At 39.2% G+C, this 21,344-nt stretch overlaps 1 long non-coding RNA gene across 1 annotated transcript in view; it reads left to right on the forward strand.

Annotated features, from left to right (window-relative positions):
- Positions 1–21,344, forward strand: part of LOC145537167 (uncharacterized) — a 966,757-nt gene that overhangs the window by 366,823 nt on the left and 578,590 nt on the right. The window lies entirely within an intron of this gene.

The following is a 21,344-nucleotide window of genomic DNA, read 5'->3' on the forward strand; positions in this document are numbered from 1 at the left end:
AAAGCGACAGTCACTCTCAGGGGCTGACCCTACCTATGCTTAAAGGGCCCTGAGAGTGTTTGCACAGTCCCAGTGTCACAGGTGCCTCAGCCTCTGGGCTCATGCTGGTTTTGGCTCAGTGTGGGAGCAGACTTGAAGCACACCTTGAACTTACCCAAGTCTTTTCTTGTGATCCAGTTATTTGCATAGGAGGAAAAAAAGTGAATTTTGAAAATCAACTTACTTGTGTGTTTACTTACTTATTTGTGTGTTTCTTTATTTCAGTAAATTTCTTTTTGAGGAACAACAGTACTGGATCTAGATAAATTCATCAATTCCGTGTCCTCCTAATTTATACCTTCAGAAATCTCTTAGATACATTTTGAGGGATGGCATTTTTGCCCCTGATTCTTCAGCTAAATTCCAACATTTGTTCAGGCAGTTTCTGATTATTATATCAGGGATGCTGCTTAGAAGAGAGATCTCTGTTAGGGTCTCCGATAAATTTGAAGGTGTTTTAAATACTTTCCCACTCTTGTCAGTGCCTCTTAATTTTTCCCTTTCTGTGTAGTCTCATAGATTTGGGGATATTAGCACTAGAAGGCTATGTAAAAGCAATTTCTTAGGTGCAGTGTAAAAGCCACCCTGATTCTCATTGTATCCTTTTATACTTAATGGCCACTCTCAAATCCCTTTAATTTTCCTGTTCAACAGGGCAAAATTTCTAGTGTTTTCAACATTTCTAGATATGACATAGTTTCCAAAATGCCTCCCATCTTGTTCTCCTTTAGAAAGGATTCATTGTGGACCTTTTAAGATGTAGCCATAAACTAAACAAAGTCCACAGAAATGACTTAACCCTTCCCATTAGATCCTCTTCACTGACCATAACCTACAGACTCAAGACACAAAGCTGCTCATAGGCACATTATGGACACTTAAGTCTCTTCTTCCTCATCCTGTACTTACATGGTTGATTTTTTTCCTTGTTTGACTGCTGCTGCTAAGTTGCTTCAGTCGTGTCCGACTCTGTGCGACCCCATAGACGGCAGCCCACCAGGCTCCGCCGTCCCTGGGATTCTCCAGGCAAGGACACTGGAGTGGGTTGCCATTTCCTTCTCCAGTGCATGAAAGGGAAAAGTGAAAGTGAAGTCACTCAGTCATGTCCGACTCTTAGCGACCCCATGGACTGTAGCCTACCAGGCTCCTCCGTCCATGGGATTTTCCAAGCCAGAATACTGGAGTCCTTGTTTGACTAAAATACACTAAATATTTATCCTTTTATATTTGTCCTGTTAACTTTGGGCAATTGAAGCAGAATAGTAAATGCAGTTTTAATGGTAATTCTCTCATCCATCATATTATCCTGTAGTTTCGTGTTCTGCCAATTAAATGTTCATGGTATGTTCTCTCTTCAAGCCAAAGTTGCCGATTAAAATTTGAACATGGTTGCATATCAAGTACAAGTCTGTGACACATTGGGGAAAGACTTCTCTGTTTCAGTATTTCTCCTGCAAAGATGCTTTTTAAAGAAAAAAGAAAGGTTACTGGCGAAATATGTTTGGGAAATATAGCACCCTGTATCTTCTTAGAGTCACAGTATGTATTAGGTATCTCAGAAGCTCTGATGATTCCAGTAGTTGAGAAACTCAGTTGGGCATTGTTTTTTTTTAAATTTTTATTGAAGTGTAGTTGATTTAAAAAGTTGTGTTAGTTTCAGGTGTACAGCAATTGGGCCTTGTTTAACCCAAATTTATCAAAGGAATTTGCCAATGGAACCTCTTCTTAGTATTTTCATTAAACTTTTTATGTGGAATAATTTTAGGTTTATATAAAGATTCTCAAATGCCTGTTCAAGAATTTCCCTTACAGTTTTCTCTGGTTCATATCCAAATGAAAAAAAAAAATAAGGACAGTACATTTTTTCATAAATCTAAATTTATTCAATTTAAACTTTTTTATTCTAGCATTGTACCCTCCTATTTTGTAAAATATTCTTTCAGAAAGGAAATCAGAGTCACAAATGATTTTTAAGGGTCTTTACTTGGGCAAAAAGTATTAAACTAGTACCAGAAGTTAGATTTGGTTTTCAATTGTTATTGGTATGTGAAACCCTGCAAACTATTAATAGAAGCAGTCATCTAGCACGGTAGCAAATAAAGATAGTTCAGGATGTTATTACTTATTGCTCATGGTGGCAAGCAAGAAGGTCTGGGAGACTGAAAGTTGAGACAAAGTCCTGTAAGAGATGTAGGTCTGATCTGCCACTCTGAGGGTGGAACTAAAGATCAAAAGATGTTTGAGTTTCAGGGGACGAAGCCAGTGTGGCCTTGGGAAAATAATGAAGGTGGCCTGAAGGACTAGGACAGAAGACTCAGGTTAAGAAAAAGGGGAATTGGAGAAAGATAGTTTGGGTCAGGGGAAGCGAACTCTCAGGGACCATAAAGACATTCAAATGAGTTTCAATTTAATATGGTTTAAAAAACAAGGGAGTGCACCTACAGTGAAGGGGTCATATGACACTGTCAGTATTAATTAGGGAAGCAGGTCCATATGGCGAAAGCAAGATGCAGTGAAGTGAAGGATAGGACTGTGCTTGTGGTACTTTAAGTACATTGGACTGAGAGATGTGAACAGACTGTGGCAGTAGTAATTCATAGAAAATAATAGCTAGAAAGAAAAGAGATCCAAGAAGCTAATATTTTTTAGTCCTACTGTATGTGAAACACTTAAAATGTATTGCATCACAGCAAGTTTGTAGTAGGTATTTTCCTCCTCTTTCATGTGGAAACACTGAAACGGGTAGATGCTATAGGATATAGTCAAATTCATGCGAGGTATGGTAAATAACTTAGCTATTCTTCCCACGAAATAGAGAGTAATGAAAGACGGGTTTACAAATACCTTTAGGCATCAAAATTCATATAGTTAGATAATGAGACTAGGAGGACAGAAAGCCCAGTGAAGAAGCAAGAGAACATCAAGAGAATCCAAAGAAAGCATGATAATAGGACAGAAGGCAAGAGAACATGTTGACAAGGCCTGGGAAACAGTGTAAAATGCTTCATAAAGGACAGGAGGTAAATAGACTACTGAATTTGGGAGAAGGAAATTATCAGTGACTTTCAAGAAGTCCCTTTTTGTGAAGTGATGGAGAAACACACATTGCAAGGAAAGAAATTGGGATGAGACATGGCTGGATGCCTGGGGAGCTTTGCAGGGTTGGGGAGAGAACTGTATATCTCATATTGAAAGTCTGAAAAGCAGTGTCACAATGTTTAAATAAGGAGTCTAGGAAACTAGGATTTCCTGGGCAAGTTACTGGGATTGTTCTCTGAATGATCCAGTAGATTTCGAGAAGATGGCTTATCGTGAATACTGGAAGAAAATGCATTTTAATAGTCTTTCAAAATGTGTGGGAGGATAGGATGAGGGAGAGAATCACAAGGAAACAAGAACCATTCATTAGCTGTTTTAGGAAAGGAAAGTCTTTCTAAAAGATAGTGCTGGGAGTTCTTTCAAGGAGATTACAGTGCTATTTTTAGCTGCCCATTAAGCATTTCTCTATCAAATTTAGTTTATTCTCCACAGAGTGAGGGAATGCATTATTTAGGTATATGAAGAAGTGAGGCTATGGAGGTAATTAATTCTTCTTTTAGCACAAACAGTAAAGAAAAAATATTGTAAGCTGATTAGCACCTGCAATAAGCACCTTTGGAGGAATTCTTGCTTACCAACTATTTCCTATGGAAATTTAACATATTGGCATTCATTTTAAAAATAATAATAACCTTCAGTTATCCCTTGGCTCTATTTTGAGGCATTTGAAGGGCTTTCCAGGACTGTTTCAATTCTGATATCTATGGTGGAGGTAAATGGAAAGAACAACAGCATTGTCTACATTATTTGCATTATATACAGAACCACAAGAATCCTTAGAATCATGGTATTTTAGAGGTGGAAAGGACAGACTGTGGAGAGCATCTCTTACAACTCTCTCGTTTGAAAGTGAGAAAGCTAAGGTCTATAGTGGCTCTGTCCACTGGAAAGATGATGGGTGTCACAGATACAATTTTATATTTTCTAGTGGCCACATTATAAAAAGAATAAGGGGAGACTTCTGATTCTGGACAAGGTGGTGTAGACATACTACCCTATTCCCCCTCTTTTATTTATTTTACGTGTAAGACAAACAATAAGTCTCTGAAATCTGGAGAGAAAGCAGACCAACTAAGGAATGACCTGAGGAATGACAAAATGGTGAGTTCTCTGAGTTTGCTTTTTTCTCCCTTATATCTTGGATTCATGCTGGAGAAGTCTGCAACCCAGAAACAGGCACAAACACACAAAAAAAGTTCCAAGAAAAACTTTTTCTTTTGTTTCATTTTGTTTTGTTTGGGAGTGGGAATGTTTTGTTTGTTTGTTTTTTAGCCAAATGACCAGGAAAGGAGCAGCTGGGGAAAAAAGATCTTTTTGATAGTAACCACAATGTACTTCTCCTGGCTCCATCAACAAAAGCCAAGAGTAAAGCCTAAATTTCCATCCTCATCCATTGGTAATGAGATACACTTCCTCCACTACTGGGGTGAGTCCAAGGAGACCAAGTCTCTTAGTCTATGTTTTAAACACTGGCCAGAGGGAATGAGATTCCTTCTGCATCCCCACCCCCTCATCATGTCACTGGAAACCCATGACACACATGGGGAGCCTGGACTTCCACTCTCACCTAGCAGTAATGAGGCATACCTCACTTTCTCCACAGTGCATGTGATGTCCAAATAGGGAGCCAGGACTTCACATCTGCCTGGAAGTAATGAAGCAGGGCTTAACATGCCACAACAGCATAGTGTCAGTGGCGGTCTGCTAAAACAAAAGATTTAAATAATATCCGAAGTCTCATGTTATACAAAATGTCTAAGAATTGAAAACTCACTCATCATCTTGAGAACCGAAACAGTCTCAGCTTGAATTAGGGGAAAAAATAGATGCCAGCACTGAAAAGAAACAGACATTGAAATTATCTGAAAAGAATTTGAATGCAACCATTCTTTGGCGGGGGGGAGCTTTAGTGAGCAGTTACGAGCATACTTGAAGCAAATGAGAAAAAAAGTCCTAGCAAGAATAAGAAGATACAAAGAGGAATCAAGTAGAAATTTTAGAACTGAAAAATACAATACTCAAAATTCCTGCATGGGTAAAATAAATAAATTTTTAAAAAATGAATAGATAAGAAATAGTAATAAAGCAGGGAACTTGAAGACATAACATTAAAAACTACCCAGTCTTAATAAGCTAGAGAAAATAGAGGCAAAATTAATAGAGCCTCAGGAACCTGTGGACAGTATAAATAATTCTAATATTCATATCACTGGAGTTCCAGAAGAGGACAGCAAATATAGGTATGAGCAATTGTTTAACAGAATAAGGACTGGAAATCTCCCATTTCACAACAGGTATAAACCTACAGATTCAAGAAAATAAGTAAACCCCAAACATAATAATCCCAAGGAAATCCATGCCATGACACATCAAGATCAAACTTCTGTAATCTAAGGACAATAGAAAACTCTTAAACAGCAGATAGAAATTATACATTATCTAGGGGGAATGCCAGTTCAAATGGAGGCCAGAAGGACGATGCATAATATTTTTCAAATGCTGAAAGGAAAGAATGATCAACCCAGAATTCCATATCCAGAGAAAATACCTTCAGAAATGAAAATGAGATCCAGGTATTCTCAAGTGAGGGGATACTAAGAAAAGTTTTTGCTAGCAGACTTAACCTAAAATGATGGCTAAAGCACGTTTTCTAAATGGAAAGGGAATGATAACAGAAGGAACTTTGGAATATCAGGAAGGAAGAAAGAAAACAATAAGCAAAAATATAGGTAAATACAAGAGTATCCTTTTCTTCTGGAGTTTTCTAAATTGTTGTTTGACAGTTGAACCAAAATTATAACAATGTCCAGTATGGTTTTAAATGTGTTTAGAGAAAATACCAATAGTTAAAGCAGTTATAATTGGGGAGAGCATCAGTGATACCAGTATACTATGATAGTTATAAACAATATCTGGAACAACCACTAAACAGCCATACAAATATATACACTCAAAAGCACCACAGGTAAGTGTATACAGAAGTCCAAATATAATGTTGTACACGTGAAACTTAAATGATGCTGCCAATAATCTCAGTAAATTTTTAAAAAGCACTACATATAAACTAAAGTGGAGTTCTGAAAAAGTTTTCAGCTAACCACAGGATATGCACACCTGAAAACATGCTCAAAATTCTTAGTCATAAGGATAATAGAAATCAAATCCACGATAAGATAGCACTTCACACCAACTAGGATGGCTAAAATAAAAAAGATACATAATAGCAAGTATTGGTGAGGATGTAAATGGAGAAATTTGAACTCTTAGGCATTGTTAATAGGAATATAAAATAGTACAATCACTTTGGAAAACATTTTTGCAGTTTTTCAAAATGCTTAACCTAAAACCACCTTAAAAATAAGTTACCATATGACCCAGCATTTTCCCTCTTGAGTATCTATCCGAAAGAAATGAAAACATGTACACACAAACGTGTACATAGATGTAAACAGTATTAATCATAGTAATCAGAAAGTGAAAATAACCCTAATGTTCATCAGCTGATGAGTGGATAAACAAAATGTTATATCCATATAATAGAATACTATTCAGCAATAAAAAATGAGTAAGATACTGATAAATGGTATAATGTAGATGGTCTTTGAAAGCATTATGGGAAGTGAAAGAAGCCAGTCTCAAAAGGCCACTTACTTTATTATTCCATTTATATGAAATGTCTAAAATAGGTAAATACATGTAGAGAAAGTCGATGAGTGGTTTTCTAGGGCTGAGGACGGCAGCAGAAGGTGAGGTGAACTTGCAAGTGAGATGGGAGGGATAATGGGGAGTGACTGCTACAGAGGTTCTTTTTGAGTGATAAAATATTCTAAAATTCAGTTGTGGTGATGGTTTTGAAACTCTCTAAATATACTAAAAACCATTGAATAGTTGGGATTTTTTTGCCACACCCCATGGCATGTGGGACCTTAGTTCCCTTACCAGGGATTTAGACCACACCCCCAGCATTAGAAGGCAGAGTCTTAACCACTGGACCACCAGGGAAGTCCCAAATGGTTCACTTCAAATGAACAAATTGCATGGTATGGACTTGTATCTCAATAAATTATTAAATAATATATGGAACTACATGATTTTGAGGTTTCTAAGCACCTTGTTTCCTTTCTTATGTTATTTAATTGTATCATCTAATTTTCCCCTCTAAAGGCAATACACTTTACACGTGAGAAAACTGAGGCACAAAGCATTTGTTATTTTCCCAAGGTCACCCAGCTAACTTCTGAGCTCCACGAAGCAAACACAAACATTTCCTGACTACACACAAGGGCGATTAACAAAAGGCTGGGGAAACCTGGGGAAGGCAAGACATGGAAACCATTTCCAATAAACATATTCAGTTGTGATAATATGGGATAAAAACGGCAGTCCAGTGTGACAGTAGTTTTTATTGCCTTCCTTCTGGGCTTCAGGAGGACTTCCCTGGTGGCTCAGAGGTTAAAGCGTCTGCCTCCAATGCGGGAGACCTGGGTTCGATCCCTGGGTCTGGAAGATCCCCTGGAGAAGGAAATGGCAAACCACTCCAGTATTCTTGCCTGGAGAATCCCATGGACGGAGGAGCCTGGTAGGCTAGAGTCCACGGGGTCGCAAAGAGTCGGACACGACTGAGCGACTTCCCTTCCCTTCTGGGCTTCAGGACTGCTTGTAGTTGATAAAACCATTCAGACTAAGATTTGGGGCAAGGGCTTATGCTCAATTCTTTGCAGTGTGCATTACCATTGAGGGAGATAGCAGGTGACTTAAGTCTTTAGTACGAATCACTGTAGGGGAAGAGAAACACAAATGAAAATGTTAACAACTGCTAAAGCTTCTCTTCGGGAGTTTATTGATATTCCTAAATGATAGGCATAGAAAATTGATGGAAGAAAAGGCAACAGCATTCAAGGGTGGATTAATTTGGCATCTTGTTTTTCTGTCAGTCTCATTATAGTACTTGACAGGAAAATAGATGCATTTGATGGCATTTACTCTTTTCAACAAAGCCATTGCTTCAGAAATATTATCACTTTTGATTTTTCAGTTTTTGCTGAAATGATGTTTGATGTAGTTTTGTTCTTATTATGGAGTCTGTCTCAATTTGCTGAAAAGGATTACAACCCCAGTGAAGTATGGCAGAAAATTAATTGATGTGTGGGGCTATTTAGAGATCATTCAGGGAGAACATCAAGTGGTATTTTCTAGACTGTCTGATCTGAATAGTCTCTACTTGGAATGACACAGATTTTTTGGATGGCAGCTGTGAGTCAAAACCTGGAAATTTTTGAGATTTTTATGTATTAGCTCCAGCAGACTGGGGTCCTCACAGATGGACCAGTAGGAAAGGGAAGAAGCTGAGAGGAAGTGGGGTGGAGGTGAGGGAAACTCGCTTGGTCATTGAGGATGACTCCAAAAGAGAATCAGCCTTTCTAATATGCAGTGTCCAAAAAGCCTGCTTATCAGATCAGGTCCACCCAGTTCCATGGTAGACAAAGGTCTTCTAATACCATAGCTGTAATTTTGCAGCTGGCAGTACAACAGTCTAACAGGCTACTGTGTTTCAGGCAAGTTGCCTGGCAGAGAGCCTTTGAGATTATCCAGTTCTCAGTAACAAGTAATTGGTGAAGTGTCAGGATCTCACCCAAGGAGGATATGGTTCAGGGTGGGATTTTGTTGCTGATGGAAAATGGAAATATTGGACAGAAGGAAATAGGATGAAAGTTGATTGTGTAGACCATTGCAGCATGGGGTGGGGCTTATGTGAGGCAAAGCCCATGTGGTACACGATACTATCTCAATGACAGCAAGGCTAATTCCAGCCGCAGTGGAAGGAGGTGAGTCAAGGTTGGTGGTAAAATTCATGCCATGATCAGGACCTAAGGAGGAGCTACCTTTTGGTGAGTCCAGGTAGGAGTGTGAGGGAACAGGGGCTGATACTCACCCACAGATATGATCAATCATCACTATTATGTAGGCAGACATGCAGTAAGACCCGATAGAGTGTACTGATCATGAGCAGAGACTTGAAATCTGAGTTTCACCTCTTCTACTTACTATTTGTATGACATTGGGTAAATTACTTAACTGCTCTGTGCTTCAGTTTTCTCTTGTAAAATGGAGTTAAAATGACATTTATTTCTTAGGGGGGTTGTGAGGGTAAAATGAGGCAATTCATATTATGTGCACGTAATAGTATGTCTCTTGAGAAACCTGTATGCAAGTCAGGAAGCAACAGTTAGAACTGGACATGGAACAACAGGCTGGTTCAAAATAGGAAAAGGAGTACATCAAGGCTGTATATTGTCACCCTGCTTATTTAACTTATGTGCAGAGTACATCATGAGAAATGCTGGGCTGGAGGAAGCACAAGCTGGAATCAAGATTGCTGGGAGAAATATCAATAACCTCAGATATGCAGATGATACAACCCTTGTGGCAGAAAGTGAAGAACTAAAAATCCCCTTGATGAAAATGAGAGAGGAGAGTGAAAATGTTGGCTTAAAGCTCAACATTCAGAAAACTAAGATCATGGCATCTGGTCCCATCACTTCATGCGAAATAGATGGGAAAACAGTGGAAACAGTGTCAGACTTTATCTTTTTGGGCTCCAAAATCACTGCAGATGGTGATTGCAGCCATGAAATTAAAAGACGCTTGCTTTGGAAGGAAAGTTATGACCAACCTAGATAGCATATTAAAAAGCAGAGACATTACTTTGCCAACAAAGGTCCATCTAGTCAAGGCTATGGTTTTTCCAGTGGTCATGTATGGATGTGAGAGTTGGACTTGAAGAAAGCTGAGCGCCGAAGAACTGATGCTTTTGAACTGTGGTGTTGGAGAAGACTCTTGAGAGTCCCTTGGACTGCAAGGAGATCCAACGAATCCATCCTAAAGGAGATCAGTCCTGGGTGTTCATTGGAAGGACTGATGTTGAAGCTGAAACTCCAATACTTTGGCCACCTCATGCGAAGAGTTGACTTATTGGAAGACTCTGATGCTGGGAAGGATTTGGGGGCAGGAGGAGAAAGGGACGACAGAGGATGAGATGGCTGGATGGCATCACCGACTCGATGGACGTGAGTTTGGGTAAACTCCGGGAGTTGGTGATGGACAGGGAGGCCTGGCGTGCTGCGATTCATGGGGTCACAAAGAGTCGGACACGACTAAGGGACTGAACTAAATAGCATGTCAATAAATGTTAGCTATTCTTACTGCTGCTGTTATTAAATTAGTCCTTCTAATTCTGGTCACTGATCTTGTCACTCAGGCTTTGATCTATCTGGAAGGATGGAATTTTTCCAATTAAATCAGGTAAGCATGGTGCAGTCTGATATAATGCTGCTCAGTCTGGTAGACAAACCAACAACATCACCTGAGAACTTGTTAAAGGGGCCTAATCTGGCTCCATCCTAGTCTTCCTCAATCAGAATCTGCATTTGAACAAGGTCCACCAGATAATTCCTATGTACATTAAGATTTGAGAAGATCTATGACAGAAGAGGCTAGAATGTACAGTGGGGAAAAGACAGCCTCTTCACTAAACGGTGTTGGGAAAACTGGAGAGCTGCATACAAAATAATAAAACTGAATTACTTTCTCACACCATGCACAAAAATAAATTCAGAATGGTTTAAAGACTTAAAATGTAAGACCTGAAGCCATAAAACTTCTAGAAGAAAATATAGACACTATTCTCTTAACATTGCTCTTAGTCGTGGCTTTTTGACTGTGTCTTCTCTGGCAAGGGAAGCAAAATGAAAAATAAATGGGACTGTTGTTGTTGTTGTTGTTGTTGTTGTTCAGTTCCTCAGTTGTGTCCAGCTCTTTGTGACCCCATGGACTGCAGCATACCAGGCTTCCCTGTCCTTCACTAGCTCCTGGAGTTTGCTCAAACTCATGTCCACTGAGTCGGTGATGCCATGCAACCATCTCATCCTCTGTCACCCCCTTCTCCTCTTGCCTTCAATCTTCCCAGAATCAGGGTCTTTCCAATGAGTCGGCTCTTTATATCAGGTGGCCAAAGTATTGGAGCCCCAGCATCAGTCCTTCCAATGAATATTCTAGGTTGATTTCCTTTATGATTGACTGGTTTGATCTCCTTGCTGTCCAAGGGAATCTCAAGAGTCTTCTCCAGCACCACAGTTTGAAAGAATCAATTCTTTGGCACTCAGCCTTCTTCATGGTCCCTCACATGGCTTTGACTATATGGACCTTTGTTAGCAAAGTGATGTCTCTGCTTTTTAATGTGCTGCCTAGGTTTGTTGTAGCTTTTCTTCCAAGGGGCAAATGTCTTTTAATTTCATGGCTGCAGTCACTGTCTGCAGTGATTCTGGAGTCCAAGAAAATAAAACATCAAACTACAGAAGCTCTTGCACAGTGAAGGAAACTATCAACCAAAAAGGCCAAGATATTTGCAAACAATTTATCTGATAACTCATACAACTCAGTGTCAGAAAACAACCTGATGGCAGAGGATCTGAATAGAAATTTTTCTAGAGAAGATACACAGGTGGCCAACAGGAATATGAAAGATGTTCAACATCATTAATCATTAGGGAAATGCAAATCAAAACTACAATGAGATATCACCTCACACTTGTCAGAATGGTTATTATCAATAAAGTGAAAATGAAGCTGCTCAGTCGTGTCCGGCTCTTTGCGACCCCATGGACTGTAAGCTACCATGCTCCTCTGTCCATGGCACTTTCCAGGCAAGAGAACTCAAGTGGGTTGTCATTTCCTTCTCCAGAGGATCTTCCCAACCCAGGGATCGAACCCAGGTTTCCCACATTGTAGGCAGACACTTTACCATCTGAGCCACCAGGGGAGTCCAAAGACAACAAGTAACAAGTGATGGTGATCCTGTGGAAAAAAAAGAGAATCCTTACGTACTGTTGTTGAGACTATAAATCTCCAGTATGGATATGCCTCAGAAAATTAAAAATAGAACTCCCATTTGATCCAGCAATTCCACTCCTGAGTATTAAGAAAATGAAAACACTAATTAGAAAAGATTTATGCACCCCTATGTTAACAGCATCATTATTTACAATAGCCAAGATGTGGAAACAACCTCAGTGCCCATCAATAGATGAATGGCAAAGGAAAATGTGTGTGTACATATATACTCACACATACACACAATAGGATATCACTCAGCCATAAAAAAGAATGCAATATTGTCATTTGCAACAACGTGCGTGGACCTAGAGGCTATTATGCTAAGTGAAATTTATCATACAGAGAAAGACAAATACCATATGATTTCTGTCATATATGGAATCTTAAACAAAACAAATGGACAGACATAACTAAACAGAAATAGAGTCATAGATACAAAGAACAAGCAGGTGGTTACCAGAGCAGAGGGGGTGGGAAGAGGAGAAAAATAGGTGAGGGTGTTTAAGCAGTACAAACTTCTAGTTGAAAAATGAATCAGTCATGGGTATGGAATGTACAGTGTGGGTAATACAGTCAGTAATTATGTAATATATTTGTGTGGTGACAGTAGTTAGACTTATCATGGTAATCATTTTGAAATATATGGAAATACTGAATTACTGTGCTGTGTACAGGAACTAACATAGTGTACATCAATTATACTTCAAAAACAAACAAAGGAACTCATAGAAAAAGAGATCAGATTTGTGATGGGGCTGAGGGAGCAGGAATTGGATGAGGGCAGTCAAAAGATATAAACTTCAAGGTATAAGATAAATAAATACTAGAGATGTAATGTACACCATGATAAATGTAAATAATACTCCTGTGTATTATATATAAAAGTTGTTACGAGAGTTCTCATCACAAAGAAAGAATGTGTTTTTTTTTTCTATTTCTAAAGTTTTGTAACAGTAGAGATGATGGATGTTCACTAAATTTATTGTGGTCATCATTTCATGATGAATGTAAATCAAGTCATTATGCTGTATACCTCAGACTTACATAGCACTAGATCTCAATTATATCTCAGTAAAACTGGGAAAAAGAGATTTGAGAAGGCCTGTACAATGAGTTACCTTAAGATTTTGTAAACTGCTTTCACCACTTAACTACCTGTATAAAGTTGTCAAGTTGCTTAACTGTTGTAATTTCTTATCTCTAAAAATAGAATAATAAATATGTGTTATGATTGTGAACCAAGCAACAATACTAGAGTGGATTGCCGTGCCCTCCTCCAGGGGATCTTCCCAACCCAGGGATCAAACCCAGGTCTCCCACAATGCAGGGGGATTCTTTACTGTCTGAGCCACCAGGGAAGCCCTGTGATTGTGAAAGAGTGTAGGAAATAGCATGTTAGCATACTTTATAGTACTCTAACAAGGTACACGCAGTGCAATCTCTGATTTCTAGGAAATACTAATGACAAGTAATAATTTGTAGGGTTTCAAATGTGGTCAACTATTGCCGTGCCTTTGACTTTATATGTCCCACACCATGATCCTAAAATACCAGCAGAGCTTTAGTGAACTAAATAAACTAATTCCTATGTTTTCTAGTTTTATTGAAGTATAATTGACAAAATTGTATACACTTAAGGTATACAATATGATGATTTGATACACGTTTATAATTGTGAAATGATTACCACAGTCAAGTTAGTTAACACATTCACATAGTGAATATATTGCCTCACATAGTGAATATATATTCCAAAGTGATGATAAATAGGAGTTGGCAAACTTTTTCTGTAAGGGCCAGATAGTGACTATTTTTGTACTGTGGGCCACATGGTCTCTGTTGGGACTACTCTACTCTGCCCTTCTAGTCAGAAAGGAGCTACAGACATTATGTTAATGAATATGCATGGCTGTGTTCTGGGGGGAAAAATGTACAAAACAGGTGGTATGGTTGATCAGATTATAAGGAAACAAAAGGGAAATTTGCGACAGCTCTTGAAGGTCCTTCCAAGCTTCTCCCTCAAAGTCTTTGGGGACCTAGGAAGTAAGCAGAGATATGATAGCATTGGCTGTCTCTCTGAGCTAAGTGTGGGATGAGGAGGAGATGTTTTGGGCGAGATGAGCATTGCTTCTCAGTTACCATAAGATTGTGTTTGGGACTGGATCTCTTCCCAGGGCAATGCCTCCTCATTCACTGTTTGCTTGTGCTAAAATTACTCCACTAAAAACTTGCCAGAGTCACATCATATTCCCCGAAAGCAATCTTTTAACAGCATGGATCATACATGATACATAATTTTTCCATGGCCCTACCCTACAGATCTTAGTGGCTCCAAATATGAATCTTTAATTTGAAGGGGAGACTGAGCAAAGGAGTGTGTTATTATAAACTGTGTGTTGGCAGGCCCACTGGGCCTCTGCCTCTGTCCTTTCCTACTCAGAGCTAAACGGAGACCTGAGGGCCCTTAATGGATTGACCCAGCTGGAGAGTCAATGTCTTGCATGCGTATGTGCTCAGTCATGTCCAACTCTTTGTGACTCCATGGACTGCAGCCCACCAGACTCCTCTGTCCATGGGATTCTCCAGGCAAGAATACTGGAGTGGGTTGCCATGCCCTTCAGAGAATCTTCCCGACCCAGGGGTCTAACCCATGTCTGCTGCATTTCCTGCACTGGCAGGCAGAGTCTTAGGAATCAGAGTCATTGTCTTAGGCTTTTATAAATCTCTGTTAAGAGTTGAACTGCCATTGTACCCGGAGAGATTAGATAGTCGATAGGGTCTTAGCAGCAGGAACCTCTGGGTTGTAATTTTTCTTTCCAGGGAAGTTGATTGAGATTGAGGTGGAGTCTGAGTAAGTGGAAAGACCAGGCTCCAGCTCTTCAGGAAAGGAAGCTGGCAAGGGATTTGGCCCCAAGCCAGGATGAGGCCAGCCCAGTACTGGAGCGGAAGCCCAGGGATAGGGAGGGGTGGTATGCCTGTGGGAGCCAGGGAGCAGCTGTGGCTCTTGGAGGCTCCTAGTACCACCATCAAGCATATTCTCACTGAAGACAGGTTGTAAGGCATCTGTGTCCCCTGTAGGGTATGGGAATATCAATTTGGAGCCGGCTGGCACAGAGTCCCAGATTTGCATACATCATGTTGAGTGTGCATTACTGGATGCCACAAGTAACTACCTAGATTTTAAGTCTCATGAATTTGCTGACTCATTCAAAGATTGCTGAGGACTTTGTGTTTGGTAAGAAAAAAAGAAATTCAGCTGTGTGAGTGGCCAGAGGCCTTTTGTGGCAATTTGACTCTTCAGAGGGTTTCCAAGGACATGTTCCGTTTTAAAGACTGGGTGCTCTTGGAATTGTGTATCAGTCAGGCTCCATCCAGTGAGGAGCCTCAATATTTTAACAGGGAAAAATCTGTACTGAGGTATAAAGAATTTTTTTTTAATGTATAACACAGCTAATGAAGACACTAAACAGCAAAAAAAAAGAAAACACTAGGGAATCAGGGAAGGAGAAACTCCAGGAAACACCAGCCACCTCTGGGGCTAGGGGAACAAAACGAAGAGGTGGAAATCCTTGAAGTTTATTTTTAAAATGTAGCAGCTCAGAGGAGGGTCTCCATGGAGTTAAACCCAGATCCCTGAAGATGAGGAGTTCTGTTGTTCCTGAGTGTGATAAAGCTTGTTCTACCAGTGGTGGAAAAACCTCACATGGCATTCCACTGCTGTCATAAGATGCCCTGGCACTGCAGTGGGCAAGAAGGGAGGGTTAGTGCAGACATCCTCCCAGGAAGAAGACAGGAATGGCATGTCACTCCTGCTGCCTCCAGCCCTGCAGTTCCCTCTAGAGCCTGAGAGGTCTCCAGCCAGCAAAGCAGAACTGAGGCCTCAGAATCCCAGCCCTCACGTCTCATAGCAGCTCCAGGAAGAGGGGCCGTTAGGACCCAGAGACCATAGATGAAAAACCCACAGCACTCGCCTGCTGGTTTGGGACAAGCTGTGTGGGTTTGCGGGGCCTGTCTGTCCAGTGAGATGAGATATGAACTCAGGAGCACCTTCCCTGTTCCTTGTCCTGCTCCCTCCCCAGCACTCGCAGGTGGTCCACAGAGAATCCCATGCTGGGGGCTCAGGGAGCTGTGAATCGAGTGAGTGAATGACAAGATGAAAGGAGGGCTCCTGAATTCTACATTCCAGCTGATGGGAGTGAAGACAAAGACAGCATTTTCTAGCTTTATCTTTCTTCCAGAAAATACAATGCATGTTGCTTTAGCCCACACGTGATCTGGTAGAAAATGACTGTATGGCGAACTTCAGTGTAGCCAAAAGACAGGTTTGATTCTGTGACAAGAGCATCAGAGGCAGTGATTTCTGCTGGGTAGTTCTTTGTTGTTGTTGTTTAGTCACTAAGTCATGACCCACTCTTTTGTGACCCTGTGGACTGTAGCCCGCCAGGCTCCTCTGTCCATGGGATTCTCCAGGCAAGAATACTGGAGTGGGTTGCCATTTCCTTCTCCAGGGGATATTCTTGACCCTGGGATTGAACCCACATCTCCTGTGTTTCCTTGCATTGGCAGGCGTATTCTTTACCACCAAGCTACCAGGGAAGCCCCACATAGTTATTTAGAACAATACATGTGCTAGAACAGGTTCTACTTCTTTCAGAAATTCAGGACAGTCAGAGCTTCATTTCCTATATTACTGTGCAAAGAGAGTAACCATATTGGTACCATTTCTATCCCTGCATCTCTGGTGTGTTTGTGGTGGAGGCTCAGGCACAGGTGTGTGTATATGTGTGCATGTATGTAGGGGGTGGTGGTAGGATGGGCTAATATACCAATGTGTATATATTAGTGTGTGCATGCATCTAGAAGTGTATGAAATGGTGATTGTGTCTGTGTGTATACTGGCTGCTGGTGAGGAGGGAAAGTGTGAGTGAATGTGAGCATGTATGGATGTGTGCGTGTAGGGTTGTGGTTGGTGAGGATAAGTATTGTGTGAGAGTGTGTTCATTACATTGTGGCAGGAGTGTGGAGGGACGAGTATATGTTTGTAGATGAGCATGTGTGTGGGGGTGGATATGGGTAGTAGCAGGGAAAGAGATGTATATTTGTGTGTAAACCGGTATGTATGTGCTTGTGTGGGGTGGGTGGTTATGAGGAGGGATGTTTCAGAATACATCTATGTGTGTAAATGTTTGAAGAAATGTTAGTGTGTTTGAGCACATATATGTGTTTGTTTGCAAGAGTTTCAATGGGGAGGAGTAAGTGTGTGTGTGGTGTGTGTATGAGAATCTTTGTGTATTGGGGTTGTGGTGAGAAGGGGTTGAGTCCTTCTCAATGTGTCTTTGTCAGTGCAGTTGAGGAGGAGTGAGCATATGTTCATGTGAGCACATCTGTGTGTGGTTGGGGTAGTGGTGAATGATGTGCATTTGACATTTGTGTATATGTATGCTGTTTGTATGTGTAGCAGTTTGAGAAGGGTTTATCATATGTATGAGTATAAGGGGCTGAGGAAGGGTGAGTTTATCTGCATTGTGTATAAATCATATAATACAGGCAAAATGGATGAATCATGTTTGAAAATAATATTTTTTATTATTTAAAAAATAATATATTTTTAATTTAAAAATAATATAAAATAATATCTTTTATTATTTTAAATTTTGAAATACATTTTAAAATTGTATTATTAGCCAGCCTGGTTTCATTTTTCCTAAGGACTGTGGATGAAGGGAGTATAGTTTCTAAGTAAAAGGTAGAAATTTAAATAATTCTTTAATAGTAGTGTCAATACAATGATTGTCACTTGAGTCAAACTGGAATTCCCCAAGGTTGACAAAATCAAGTAGGGAGTGTGTGTTAGAGACAGAGAGAAATAGGTTAGATAGATTTAGGGCCATATCTCTCCAGCAAGAAAAATCCTCTTCTTACACCCTGAGAATAAAGAACGAAGAATTATAATATTATCCTAGCCCATTTTAGGAGACATTAATCTGTAATCTACTGGAGGTGGTCAAAGGACCCTAGAGGTTTGGTCCCTCCCTGGGTTTCATCTTTACCATTTCAGCAGGACTATAGAACATGTGTTAGAAACATCTTAGTCAATAACTGGAAAATCCCCTACTGATGTTACTTTAATATGGCTGAGTATTTATCTCTTATTGTGGCTAATATCATGGAGCATTTCTAAAAACTCTATTTTAAATGATTAGGTGCTACTAGTTGGCCATTCTAAGAGCACCACACTTTATCTTTATGCAGTGTTGGTTGCTCAGTAGTGTCTGAATCTATGCAACCCATGGAGTGAGTTGCCATTCCCTTCTCCATGGGATCATCATGACACATTTAATTTTTTTCAATGCTTCCTGTTTTGTTTTGTTTTTTTTTCCCCGGAACTGGGAGCTTTTCTTTGATAGTTAACAATAAACTCTTCGAATTTCGGCAAGGCTCCATTCTGAGTTATTGCAAGAGCATTATGTTAATTTCTTTAGGTACAATTAAGTAGGCAGGTGAGCTTTCTTTTATTTTGCCTTTAAAAAGTTATTTGTTAGACAAATAGTTTCATAATGAATTTAACCTAGTATTTAGAGAATTTTTGAAAAACTGATATTTGTATTGTCCTTTTGTGTGTTTTTAAAAATAGATTAAAAAAGGAAGTCTTTTTGTTCCTTTATGGACATTTTAGGAAACAAGAATTGAATTTAAGCATAAAAGACATCTTAATCATTTTACTATTCAAAATTAGGAAATGCAAACTAACAATACTTGTTAGAAAAGACAACAAGATATAAGTCATGAGTATCTGAAGCTATTTACAGTCAAAACTAAATAAACAACAGTGACTATTAGGAACTTTTAAAATATGGTTTAAATTCATGTCCAAAAGCACTGAGAATTAACAGAATAATTAGCAGAATAATTTAGTTATGTGTAGTAGGACCATTTACAAATCTAGGCATCAAACACATGCTGTTTTATATAACAATGCCAAATTCTGATTTTACTTTTTTTGATATATTCCTTATGTAATGTTTTATTGGCGATATTTATTAATATACCTATATAGAATACATTTATGCATGCAGAGTTATATGAGTGTAAGTAGTAAATGATTTAAAACTTAGCCTAATTACCTTAAGATAATTAACTTTTAAATAACTTAAAATAAGTAACATATCAGTATATTAAATAAAACTATATTTACAATCTCATGGACTGCAACAATTTAAAATAAACCCCAAACTGCATCCTTTACCTTGTGTACATATTTATATTTCTCTGAAATTACTGTACCTTATATAATTAAAATTTAATGTCATTTATTATCTTTAATCAAAGTACCAACTTTTCTCTAGGCATAAGGGAAAATAAGAGGGCAGAAAAGCAAAAAAATTAAGTATTGTTTTCATAACTTCTTTTTAAAAAAGCTTTTTACTGGAGAGTATATATGTGTGTGAAGTGACTTCAGTCATGTCTGACTCTTTGCAACGCTATGGACTATAGCCTGCCAGGCTCCTCTGTCGATGGAATTCTCCAGGCAAGAATACTGGAGTGAGTTGCGATTTCCTCCTCCACGGGATCTTCCCAACCCAGGGATCGAACCTGAGCCTCTTATGTCTCCTGCTTTGGCAGGTGGGTTCTTTACCACTAGCGCCACCTGGGAAGCCCTACCGGAGTATAGTTGATTTACTGTGTTGTGTTCCTTTCTGCTGTGCAGCAAAGTGAATCAGTTGTACATATACATATAGCCATTCTTTTTTAGACTCTTTTCCCATATAGATCATTACAGAATATTGAGTAGAGTTCCCTGTGCTGTACAGTAAATCCTTATGTCAATCTCAATCTTCCAAGTACTTATTTTTAAATGGTAAAAATTAACATTTTTTTTATATTATCTTCCAAATGTTCTCTTGACATTTTAGGGAATAACGGCCAGTTCATATTATATTTAGTAACCTGTAATTTGTATTTTCTTTTTTAAGGTGTGTAGGCATTCAAAGGGGCTTCGCAGGTGGCACTAGTGGTAAAGAACCTGCCTGCTTTGGCAGGCAGGAGACATAAGACAGTCAGGTTCGATCCCTGGGTTGGGAGGATCCCCTGGAGGAGGGCATGGCAACCCACTTGAGTATTCTTATCTGGAGAATCCCATGGACAGAGGAACCTGGTGGGCTACAGTCTATAGGGTCGCAAAGATTTGGACACTACTAAAGTGACTTTGCACAAACTGTTCTCGAACAAACCAAATCATTGGGCTAACCTTATTTTCATATAGAAAACTAATTTTAAAGTCTAAAAATCAAACCAAAATTCTTTTATCTTGAAACACAAACTTTCCCTTATAATTCTGTCCACAAAAAGAAGCACAGTTTAAGAACCCTTTTTTTAAAACAATTTTGACAGTTCATGTGGGCTAGATATTCCTAGCATATATGCATAGTAACTCAGTGATTTTTATCATTAGTGACTTTTAAAAGTTTCCTAGGAGAGAGAAAAAGATAGGGAATGAACCAGAAGAAATGAGAGTTATCTTTAGATGACTTTAAATGATATCTCTAGATAAATACATAATGATCATTGTAAAAGCTCATTATGTTCTTTCTGTAAGAAAAGGGGAAAAAATTAATGTGGAAAAGGTTTTGAAATGGACACCAGAGAGTGACATACAGCTGGTTTTGACATGATACAGGTATGACTTTATAAAACTGTATGATAAAAATGCCAGCACTTACTCATCCTTTAAGTATGGAACTGAAGGCATAGATGTTTCCCAGGTTATAAAAACAATTTCTTTGTTAGACAGATTAGACAAAGAATCTCCTCATGGGGCTTTTAAAATTTTTTGTTTTAAGATTACTCTTAAATGAATACTCTTGTTTATATCAAAATTTTCTGATAGTGACTGCTGGAGTTCCTAATTTTCTGTGGTAAAATCATGCCAGTTAGAGAGTTAAGTGGACAGATTAGTGTTATAATGAGAAAATGTGAAGAAAACCAATATTTAGCCTGGAAGAAGTGCCCCATTATACTGAGAATACATCATGAAAACTGAAACAGTTCCTGAGCACTTGGGTGACTTTCTTTATCCTCAGAACTTGGCCACAAGCCAGTTGTCACCGATCAAGGGCTGGACAAAACCTTTTAATTCCGGGCAGATGAAAGTAAACAAAGCACTTCTTGGCAGCATAAAGATAAGACTGGGGAAGAAGTCTTTATAACATTTTGAAAAGGTGATTCAGGGTGAAATTCAGTGGACATTGGTCTGAGGAGGGTTTCTGAAGTCCTCAGCCCTCACAGCTGGCCCAAGGGTGGACTTCTGGACCTAT

This window comes from Giraffa tippelskirchi, chromosome X (assembly GCF_054371585.1).
Source record: "Giraffa tippelskirchi isolate mGirTip1 chromosome X, T2T-mGirTip1v1.2.pri, whole genome shotgun sequence".
NCBI classification, from domain to species: domain Eukaryota; kingdom Metazoa; phylum Chordata; class Mammalia; order Artiodactyla; family Giraffidae; genus Giraffa; species Giraffa tippelskirchi.